Below are 10556 nucleotides of genomic sequence, written 5' to 3' on the forward strand. Positions count from 1 at the left end.
TACCTCCAGAGAAAAAGAAAGCAGAGAAGTTATGTCACTTTTACAAAGTCATACAGTCACAAAATATTCAAGCCAGGATTGAAATTTGGACTATTCCATCTCTCAAGTATTGGTTTCTAACCCACAAAGCATTCTGTTGATTTAAAAAATAACATTTAAGGCTCGGCAAGTGGGAGGTGGTGACACTTGTTTAATGTGTCTGTGCAGAGAGGAGGGCAGCAGAGAGGAGTCTCCAGGGGCCACTGTGCCTGCTTCAGAGAAATAGGGAGGAGCAGGTAAGGCTGAGTGTAATCTGCATTGACCATGGCCACCACTGCAGGGACCAAGAACAAGGAGGAAGAGCCAAGGTGCAAGAGCAAAGTCTGAAATAGATTTTACATGAATCATTTTAGAGCTGCACACAACTATGAACATTTCTAAAGCCTTCTCTCATTAAAGTACATGAAGTTGGATGAATCTGCCTCCTTGGATCTTTTGTAGTGTCCTTGGTGCTTCTTCAGAAGTCTTGCATTGCCAGAACAGGTTTTGCAAAGGATGTTTGCTGGGATCATAGGTTCCCTCAGTTGTCCCAGTGGAGGACTCTTGTTGGCTCCTGTGATGAGCTTCCAGGTAACATCCTGCTGGTCAGGCTTCTAGATGACATCAAGCAGAGGCCTTGGAAATCTAGCCAGTAAAGGGCAGTGTGAGCAACTGCACAAATGCATTAAGGGTTAAGGGCAGCACTGTCTTATTGTAGTGCAAAAAATCTGTAAAGCTTCCAGTGTGAATGGCAGACTCAGGTGCAAGCCTAGAAGCCCCAGTGAGAAGTGTACCTGTTACCATGTCCTAAAGCATTAAATAACTATGAAGGAATGGAGCCTGGAGACTTTAAATTCAGCAAATGTGACATCATCATTTTTTGACAACACGTTGATGAAAACTGGTCCCACATGGTAAGTCAATGGGATTCATGGCTTTTCCCAAACAACTTAGTGCAGATTATTAAACCATTGCCTCAGATCCCACCTCAGTGAAAAACACTTTATGACTTTGAGGTGAAAGACAAGAAAGCACATAATGATGGCCTTCCATTTCTTAAGAATGATGTTTTGACTGTGATCCAAAGAGTGGAGGAAAGCTATGCTGAAGGAATGTTGGCAGACAAAATAGGAATATTTTTGATTTCCTACATTGATTTCAACTTGGCTGCTAAACAGCTGACAGAATGGGATAGTCTTCCATGCCAGGAGTTGATGCTGAAGAATATACCTCAGCATCAGCCCAGAGTAGCACTGCCCCAAAGCACTCACGACACCAAGAAAAACACCAAAAAGCAGCACACCTTCACTTCTCTCACCATGGCAAACAAGTCCTCTCATGCATCCCAGAACTGCCACTTCATGGAGATCAGCCGTCCAGTCCTCAGCATCTCCAGCAACACTCTACTGCCACAAGAATCAGAGAATGGTCTGGTCTTTCCTTCAGTGCCCCTTCTCAGATTTATGTGAGTACTGCTGCATTCATTGTGACCCCAAATCCAAGCAGCTCAGTGACAACTGGCCCCACATTCACTTTCCTGTTGAATGTCCCCTCTCCAGGTTTCCATGAAAGTATGAATCCTCCCTTTCCAACACCCCCTTCTCATGGCTACCACTGTTTTCTCTCCTCCATCCTGCCAAGTGCTGTGCTGCTTCTGCTGGAATGGGACCCAGTCTTGTGGCAGAATCCACTGCTGACAGGTTAGAAGATTAAGTATTATGAAGATGTTAGTTCTCCCCAAATTTATCTACAGATTTGATACCTTCTCATTACAAATTCTAGCAATCAATTTTGTGGAAATGTGTATATTAATTCCAAATGTATATATTAATTAACACATATTAATTCCAAAATTTAAGCAGGTATAGATCATCTCAGAAGCTGGGATCATAGTATGGTAAAAATAACTAAGAAGTGATGAATTTTGTGTATTAATTATTCCTGATTTTTATATGATGTACTTAATAATAACTTTAATAATGGTAGGATTTAACAATGATTTGCAAAATTTACAAAAACTACCCTCATAAATAAATCAATGTGGGCTGACTTTAGCAAACCAATGATTCTAGGTATGCAGAGAAGTTTAGGTGTCTATGATTTTCTTACCAGCCATTCTTAGTACTGGAAGAATATTAGCATAATGAAGAAAAAGAAAGGAAAAATAAAATGAAAGAAATTTCAGCCCCTGACCCAGAATATATAATTTGATTTTCAAGAGTCAGCAGGTTTTTGGAGTTATATATAGGTCAATTTTTCTTCTACTACAATGCTGCCTTTCCTTTTAGATTATAGGTGAAGTCTATGGGTTTCGATCTGGAGAAAACTTCATATAATGTTCTGCAAGCCATTTAAGAAAAAGAGGGTCATGAATTGTTCATGGTTCCTTTAAACAATATACATTTTGCCCAAATTTTACTCCTCTGGCCACGAATTGTAAGTTGACCATTGAAGTTGCAAATTGTAGACAAAGATGATTTATAACTAAAGTAATCCCCAAAAGACTAGAAATTTGTTTACCAATTACATCATAACAAGTCCAGAACCCTTTTATCTACCAGATAAATGCTGGTTGATGAATAAAAACTCACAAGCCATTAGTTTTCAATATGCCTTTAGGAGAGCCCTAGAAATGTGAATATGCTGCAAACTTGCAGGAGGTTTCCTTCCACCTATTATTCTCTAATTTAAAGATGACACTAGCACAACTTCTTTAAGTTTTAATTGACGGACAGCAGCCTGTGTCATGTGCATTGTGTAGGTGCCAGTTTCTGAGGTGTCAGATCATATATATGGAAAGAAAAGTCACTGGCTAACACAGGAGCTGAAACAAAGGGCAGTAAGAGCTATTTTGTTTTGTGAATATTTTTGGACATGGAATATAATGAAGAAAGATGAATTGACTGGAAATGGATTTAAGACTAATGAAAAACAATGAAGATCTCACTGCTCTGAACCATTGGAGAAATGGATCCTATTTTAAAGTAAATAGTGTGAACTGGCCAGATTTTATGTTAATATGAATCTATAGTTTCCTTCGTCCATGCAATTGACTTCAACACATTTACAAAATACATCTGCTGTGTTGTGTAAACCTCCCAGCTGAGGCCTGATTCCTCAACTTTCAAGATATGACATACCTATAACACCCTGAGATATTAAGGTCAACCTGAGGATCATAAGTCCATGAAAATAAAACTCTTGTCTCATTCTGTAATTAAAAACAAGTTAAAAGAAAGGGATTCATAACATAGAGTAACTACTTTTTGAAAAGTCAAGAGGCTGGGCTATATGATTTCAATTTTAAGCTATCATCTTGATATGTTTAGGGCTTTAATTTATGGAACAATTGGGCAATTTTTATATTTAACTTTAAGTACCTGAATATTATAAATCACCTTAGATGAACATTTATGGGGGAGTTTCAGTGAAACTTCTGAACAACTTGTCATTTTATTGTAAAGCAATGAGTTGTAAAAACTGATATGCTAAGTAATCCTACAGTATAATTTAGGGACTCAAAAACAACTGTCAAGAAATAGGCAGAGATTACATTTAATCAATCTTTGCAGACTAAAGTAATAATATTAAATTAATCAACACAGCTTAACTGAAGCTCTAAGTGTAATAAATTTTTTGTTGCACCTGTTATTAATGAAACTTTAAATGCTTCCACAACTTGAACTCTGGGTTAAATCTAGATAATGAACCACTGTTGCCACACAAAAAAAGAACAAACACTACTTTAAAAGCCCTTTGTTTCCATGGGCTTCTTTCTCTTGGTACACAGTGGGGACACAGAGGAGTCCCTCCTTCATCCCCAGGGTTATCTACATTGTTGGCAAGGTATCACATTGACAGCTGCTGAAATAACTAAAGCAGAATCCTGAAAATAGTAAAAGTGCAGTAGCTAAGACTGGAAATGATAAAAGAATTTTCATTATCTTCAAAGACACTGTTTTCAAATCTGTGCTTCTTGTGTTTTTTTATTTAAATGTCACAGTAATATACAGTCATGTGCCACCTAACATTTTGGTAAACCACAGACCACATATATAATGCATGTACTACATAGCCAAGCACATAGTAGGCTATACCATGTAAGTTCCAAGATGTGTGCACAATGGTGAAACCACCTAAGATGCATTTCTCAGAGGTATCCTGTTGTTAAGTGCATGAATGTATATTTAAGGATGCTCTGGTTTATGGTGGTAAAGACTTACCTGAACATGTCTCCCAAACCCTTCAGCATTCCCTTCTTGGCTTTCATTTTATCTTTTTTTCTTCTCTTTTCCATTTTTGTTCTTTTTCCTACCAGTATGGTCCCCTTTCTCTTGGTTCCCATTCATTTTTCTCTCCAAAGAGCACAAAGGCTGATCACTGGCTGTGGATATAGATTCTCTTCCTGATTGTGAACTTTATTCTGTGTCTTCTTCCAATGGATAAAAAAATAAAATAAAGATAAGAAATATGGTGAATCATAGCCACAAACATAAGTAATCAAAAATGTTTGAGAACTTTACCTTTCCATATTTTATACAGCAGAATGGTCCTGCTCTCAACTTGGATGGCAACACTCTTTAATGTTGAGTAGAATTAGAAGGAAATATGTGATGTGGATGAGTCTCAGGCACACATGTCTGCTCCATGAAGAGGATGCACCATTGCAAGACAGAAGCAGTTTCCTGGCTAGATAGCTAGATGTTTCTGTATGTACAATAACATTCTGATTTCTACACAACATGTATGAGGGGAGGACTCAACCCTCCTTACAGAGCACAAACTTCTCAGGGTATTTGCACTATAGTGGCAATATAAAAAGAAAGAAAACAAGCAAGTTTCCTTCCCCAAGTGCTTCCTTTCTTCTTGATTAATGCAGTGTAGACACATCCTGGTCCCTCATTAATTTGGTAAACTGTACCACTCACTATAAGCACACCACTGTTAGCATAGGGCTTCTTTCCTCAGGGTTCCAAATAGGTCCATTTATGATTTCTGGACACAAAAGAGTGGATTTTCTTGGTATATAACAACAATAGATCCTCAAGGGCTCTATAACATTTCTTTATATTGTTAATGCCAACATCATCACTAAATGCTACTATTTGTACTACAGATTCTAATTCTCAAAATTTTGCATGATTATCTGCATAAGGGCAGCTTAAAAGCATGAAAATCAATAACCCTCACTTCTTCATATTTTGTGGATAAAAGTTATAATGGTAACAATGTTCTTCCATTTAGTCCATACTTTAAACCTATGAAACAAGGGTAGTTCAAACTTTTTACAATTGAAAGAATGGCAAATAACTGAAATAGGCTCCTAATTTATCTTTTAAGTAAGAAGAAAACTGGGAAATGATGTTGCCCAAATTATATTGTAATATTGTGTGTGTATGTAGGAATATGCAGTAATGAATCCCACCACTATATATGTATAATTATAATATACCAATAAAGATATGAAATATGTAAAAAGCATAGATTGCACATATCAACAGTCACTCTTAGCAATCTTTTCTGAGATTGGCTGCCTAAGACTGTTTTCTAAATACATTAAGAATAATGGCATCTTAATTACTTCTTGAATTTCAAGGTCATTTCTTTGCAGCATCAACAAATAAGGCAGAAATCACTTTGAATGTCTAATAACACAGAATCAAATAGGACAGTGAGGACTTCATATCAAACTTTTGCAAAGAACTCACCTTACTATCTTATAATGTGAAATTTGGTCTTGCTTCTCAACCAGCCGGGAGCACTTGAATTACCAAAACAAAGTATTAAGGGACTTAAACTAGCTAATATAGACCCAATATCTTTGTTTTCTGCTTTTAAACCCTCACAAATCTAAGAAAAGTTTATCAGATGATGGCACAGTCATGGCCAAGTAATACAGTTTTTTTTTAAAGATGCCAGCTATTTTAGAATAACATAAAAAAACAAAGGTTCACTATTCTTTTGCTTGACAAATTTGGTTATAAATATGAGCCAGGTCCGGGGATATAGCTCAGTTGGTAGAGTGCTTGCTTTGGATGCACAAAGCCCTGAGTTCAATCCCAAGACACTCACAAAATAACATGAGCCAACATATTTTCTATCCCAGCAGGTCATGCCCTGTGTAGAGCCAAAGGATCACTCCCCCAAGAAAATTCAAATATAGCTTAAGCAGGGTTGCAGTATGTTGCCTAGTACTCTTAAGCAAGGTTGTGTACTACTTCCCCACAGACCACTACTTCACCCTATTTGGGTGTGACCCAAGTTCAAAATAATTAACCAAATCACTATAAAGCAATTATGAAAAGCTGAAAAACTGAGGCCAATTTCTATATTCAACAGAGCTAAATGTATGCCAGTCAATGTTCTACAATTCCTGCATGGAAACCACCTTTTGCTTATAATCCCAGAACTCCTTGTACAATTTTTTGTTATTGTACTTCTCATTTATGTCTGTTTCTCATTCTTGAGGCACCAAAAATGAGATCTACCAGGCAGACAGCAGCTGCAAATAAATGCCCAGGTTAATAAAAAACAACTAGTAAAACCAGGAAAATGCCCTTTGGTCAGATTTCTGAGTATCATCATTTCAATATCTTCAGAAAAATGCCTACTATCCCTTAATGAAGCCAATCAAGGCTAATCCCAACCCAACTACAGCAGGAACATCCATTTTATGCAATAAAATTCCAATTGGTTTCTGGTATATTTTTATACTATTATTCTTAGTACTACACATAACATCTAATGGATTTTACAATCCTCTACAACATTTGAAACTATAAACAACAACAAAAACTGAGCTCAATAAATTTAAATGATTTAGTCTTCCACAGCAACCATTATCATAAATCATGAATGGAACTATCAGTAGCAATTCTGTTAGTTTTCTGCCTGAAAGTTTGGCAGAAGTTCAAGGGGCATATGTCTCCTCTTGGCTCCATAACTGAATAAATGCAGCACCTTCACAACTCACTATATGCTGACATCATGTTTGCTGCCAATTCTTTTCATATTCACAGTAATTTTCTGGTATATGTAATGCAACTAATTTCTAAGTTGGGTGAAATAGAAAAAGTATTAAATCATCTATTAACATTATGTTTTGTAATCTCATTTTAAATGAAAACTCCTTCCTCACTCTCCTGCCTGAAGCAAACAGTGGACTGTTTAAATTTGCACATTTGAGGATCCTTTATGCTTTGTTCAAATTTAGATAATGCATTATCACAGAAACTCTACTGAGGGGTGTACTGATGTAACTACTTCCTTTAAATGCCAACTAATAAAAATATTTAGCAATATGTAGCTTCATATGTACAAACATAAGATTTTTTATACTATCACATTATATGTACTTCTAACACAGAAATTGTTTGATAGGGGAAAATAATCTCTCACTTCTGTAAAACTGCTCTGGTTTTTAAAGCTCAAATAAATTGGTTACATATGATATATATATAATATAATATTATATTATATTATATTATATTATATTATATTATATTATATTTAAGGTCACTAATAAGCTCGTCACATTCTAAGTTTCAAAACCAATCTTTGTACATTTAATACTAGCTTTATAATGAGGGCTATAAAATAGTCTTATTCCTTAGATGGAAAAACATTTATGTAAAAAAGTTTTGAACTAAGGACAGTACCAGTAATATATCACCAGTAAGTGACTTGATCTATTGTGTTCACACATTAAATTACAATGCAAGAACTAATCAAATTAATACTTAGAAAATTTACTATTGAAAATGCTATATAATTTTTTTATGTTTTCCACTTTAATTTTGTTCATGTTTACAGATTATTTGCTTTCCTTTTGCAGACATTCTGAACAAAGAAAGGTGATTATCACCTTCCAAACAAGTAGAAATATCTATTTTGACAATATTTCTACCTGTTTCAACCTGCTCTGTGCACTGAACTCTCAGCTATTTCCCATGTGATTACCTATAAAGACAAATATTTCCAAGTTTCTTTTTTTTTAAAAGAAGGTAAAGGGTGAAGCTGCTTATTTCTCTTTCATGTAGCGCAGTCATTCTGCAATTAAGACATACATAACCATCATAAACAAAAGAAATACAAAATTAAAATGTTAACCTAACATTACCTTTTACTTACTACTCAACAGGTACTCTACTCTGAGGACAAGACCTAAGGAAGCATCGGTAAATATTTGTTGAGTAGATGACCATATGAACAAAGAGCTGAAAATATGAAAAGCTATCTTTTTTTGCTCCATATTTATAAAGAACTACCCTACAAATTTTAAAACCATAATGCTAGAAACAAATTCTTTAGTAATTTGGTATTTTCATTGGAAAAGCAAAAACCAAATGGGAAAACTCTACACAGGATGACTCACAGTCCTCACAAGGTACCATTTTAAAATGTCACTTAAATTGGGTTAAATATATAACACATTAATAATGGAAGATTTCACTAAACTCAAAAAATCTCCTGACCACCACCAACTTCAGTCAATTAATGACAAGTAAATAACAATGCAATAAAAATTGATGAGAGTGGCCTCACAGGTGTGCAAAGTTCTACATAGGAACTGAGCATGTTAGGTACATAAATTTAAGAGTTTTCGCTACTCCACATACACACCCATGCTGAATTCAGAAACTTCCTAAAAACAAATCAAAGATCCTTTTCTTAAACTGAATTCTTAATGTTTAAAAATACAAGTTAGCAAAAACTGATTTATTTTTTGTACTGGGGATCAAACTCAGGGGTACTCAACCACTGAGCCACACCCAGCCCTATTTTGTATTATATTCAGAGACAAGGTCTCACTGAGTGGCTTACTGCCTCCCCACTGCTGAGGCTGGCTTTGAACTCAGAATCCTCCTATCTCAGCCTCCCTAGCTGCTGGGATTACACACATGGGCCACCTTCCTGGCTCCTATATTGTACATTTATTTTGTTGTTGTTTTTGTTTTGTTTTGTTTTTTAGCATTTCACAACATTCAACTAATTGTTAAATGGATTAACTAAAGAGCGCAATTCATAAGGTACTTTGACTTTGGAATATATATCTTGAATTCTTTCATAGTAGTTTTATTTTAATATAAATGGATTCTGGTTTTGATAAAACTAAATTTAGTATGTATTGTTTTTCCTCAAATGCATGTTGACAAAAGGGGTCAGCATACTGAGAAGTGAAAATCAAACTTAAGTTATAAAATAAAATATGCTATTATTTAGCTAATGAAACAACAAAATTCCCCCAGAAGTTCTCATATTACCAATGTAAATTTATTTTCTTTTAATCTCATATTGCAAAGCTAAATTATGTGTGTTTTAGAGCAATGCTTTTTTTTAACCTCCTTAGAGAACTCATGAAAAAGGCATTCTACTCAAAAGAAATATGTCCATCTTTGCAAGACAAAGTTTTTCACATTTAAAGTTCTGAATATAATGTATCTTAAAATAAACAGTTAGAATGAATAGGAGATATGTGGTTCTGTTATGTTTCATCAACTCAACCCCCCCCCAAAAAAAAAACGTTACTAATTTATAATAATAGGGTCTATAGTTTCTGGCAATTTTTAATTATGAAAAAAGATGATATATATTTTTATTTTTATTTTTTTATTGGTTGTTCAAAACATTACAAAGCTCTTGACATCATATTTCATACATTAGATTCAAGTTGGTTATGAACTCCCAATTTTACCCCAAATACAGATTGCAGAATCACATTGGTTACACATCCACATTTTTACATAAAGCCCTATTAGTAACTGTTGTATTCTGCTACCTTTCCTATCCTCTACTATCCCCCCTCCCTTCCCCTCCCATCTTCTCTCTCTACCCCATCTACTGTAATTCATTTCTCTCCTTGATTATTTTACCATTCCCCTCACAACCTCTTATATGTAATTTTGTATAACAATGAGGGTCTCCCTCCATTACCATGCAATTTCCCTTTTCTCTCCCTTTCCCTCCCACCTCATGTCTCTGTTTAATGTTAATCTTTTCTTCCTGCTCTTCCTCCCTGCTCTGTTCTTAGTTGCTCTCATTATATCAAAGAAGACATTTGGTATTTGTTTTTTAGGGATTGGCTAACTTCACTAAGCATAATCTGCTCTAGTGCCATCCATTTCCCTGCAAATTCCATGATTTTGTCATTTGTTAGTGCTGCGTAACACTCCATGGTGTATAAATGCCACATTTTTTAATCCATTCATCTATTGAAGGGCATCTGGGTTGGTTCCACAGTCTAGCAATTGTGAATTGTGCTGCTATGAACATCAATGTGGCAGTATCCCTGTAGTATGCTCTTTTAAGGTCTTCAGGGAATAGTCCGAGAAGGGCAATAGCTGGGTCCAATGGTGGTTCCATTCCCAGCTTTCCCAGGAATCTCCATACTGCTTTACAAATTGGCCACACCAGTTTGCAGTCCCACCAGCAATGTGCAAGAGTACCCTTTTCCCCACATCCTCGCCAGCACTTGTTGTTGTTTGACTTCCTAATGGCTGCCAATCTTACTGGAGTGAGATGGTATCTTAGGGTGGTTT

At 35.6% G+C, this 10556-nt stretch overlaps 1 pseudogene; it reads left to right on the forward strand.

Annotated features, from left to right (window-relative positions):
* The first annotated feature begins 441 nt into the window (after positions 1-441).
* LOC107161110 lies at positions 442-1589 on the forward strand (annotated as a pseudogene).
* The last annotated feature ends 8967 nt before the right edge of the window (positions 1590-10556 follow it).

The sequence above is a fragment of the Marmota marmota genome, unplaced genomic scaffold (assembly GCF_001458135.2).
Source record: "Marmota marmota marmota unplaced genomic scaffold, marMar, whole genome shotgun sequence".
In the NCBI taxonomy this organism is placed as follows: Eukaryota; Metazoa; Chordata; class Mammalia; order Rodentia; family Sciuridae; genus Marmota; species Marmota marmota.